This window comes from Otolemur garnettii, unplaced genomic scaffold, assembly GCF_000181295.1.
Source record: "Otolemur garnettii isolate 467f Iridium unplaced genomic scaffold, OtoGar3 scaffold00487, whole genome shotgun sequence".
NCBI lineage: Eukaryota > Metazoa > Chordata > Mammalia > Primates > Galagidae > Otolemur > Otolemur garnettii.
In genome coordinates, this window is record NW_003852882.1 from 1,871 (window position 1) to 3,455 (window position 1,585).

The 1,585-nt window shown below is 41.1% G+C and overlaps 1 pseudogene; it reads right to left on the reverse strand.

The window, feature by feature from the left end:
* Positions 1 to 812: 812 nt before the first annotated feature.
* LOC100944282 lies at positions 813 to 1,213 on the reverse strand (annotated as a pseudogene).
* Between the last annotated feature and the right edge of the window lie 372 nt (positions 1,214 to 1,585).

Sequence of the window (1,585 nt, forward strand, 5' to 3'; positions counted from 1 at the left end):
GTGGCATAACATATGATCTATAATGGAGACTGTTCCATATGCACTTGAAGAGAATGTGTATTTTGCAGCTGTGGGATAGAGAGTTGTGTACATGTGTCTGTCAGATCATTCAGTCTAAAGTCCAATATTTCCTTATTGATACTGTCTAGAGATCCGTCCATTGCTGAAAGTTGGGTATTAAAGTCCCCCAACTATCACTGCATGGCAGTTGCTCTCTTCCTTCCTCTATTAATATTTGTTTTATATATTTAGGTGCTTTCACATGAGTGATATGTATTTACAATTCTATCTTCCTCATACAGTGATCCTTTGCCATTATATAATGACCTTTTGGTCTCACTTTACAGGTTTTGACTTAGTCTATTTTATCTAATGTAAGTACCGCTATCCCCACTGCCTTCTGGTTTCCTTTTGCACAGAACACCTTTGTCTACTTCTTCACAGTCTGTGTTTTTTATTTTTTTGCAGTTTTTGGCCAGGGCTGGGTTTGAACCCACCACCTCCAGCATATGGGGCCAGCACTCTACCCTTTTGAGCCACAGGCCCTGCTTCCCCCGCCCCCACCCCGTCTGTGTGTTCTTAAACATGAAGTGAATCTCCTGTAGGCAGCATAGAGTTGGATCCTATTTTTTGCCTTTTTGGCTACTGTCTGTCTTTTGATTAGAGAATTTAGTCTATTTACCTTCAAGGTAATTATTGATAGGTAAAGACTTACTACTGCTTTTTTTTTTTTTTTTTTGCCAGGCATTTTTACATTTTATTAGCTACAGTATAGATCCTAAAGCTGCCTCATTTTCTCCCCTCCCCCCAACCATGGGCTCAGGCTTCCCGGGAGTCCCTGCCTTTGCTGCCTGGGCCCTCTGGAATCCTGCTGCAGCTCTGACTCCTCTGTTGCTCTGACTGCCATTCAGGGAACCGGAGCTGGGATTCACATCGCTTAATTTCAGCTGTGATATAGTCCAGCCTCTTCCCCACTGTGGCCCAAGCCTCCCTCAGCTCCTGTTTGACCAGCACAGGACCCAGAAGTGTAAAGACCACATTGGACCCATCCAGCAAGGCCAGTTCCTCCTTCACGATATCATTTTCTGTAAGTTGTGCCTCAAGCTTCTGCCTCCCTGACAGGGATTTACGCAAGTCCTTCTGTAGCTGTTGGTATTTCTCCACTTCTCCCTGCAGCTTCTTCTGGATCAGCTCAGCCATGGTGGGGATGAAGCCTACTCACGTTCCCCCTTCAGTATTAACCCACTGCCATTTTCTTCATTGTTTTCTGGTTGATTTGAAGATTCATTATTTCTTCCTTTCTCTCTAGCTGTTTTCCTTTCTTATTAGGTCATTTTTCTCTAGTGCTGTGCTTTAGTTCCTTTTTATCTTTTTTTGTATCACTTGTATTTTCTTTTTGTAATTAACAGGAGGCTAACATAACATATCGTATAGTTATAATAGGCTACTTTAAGTTGAAAATAACTTTGCATAAAAACTCTACATTTTTACTCCTTCAACATTTTGTGATTTTTAGGTCGCAATTTACATCTTTATGTTGTATCTCCCTTAGCAAATTATTGTAGCTATTATTTTTTTTTTTTTT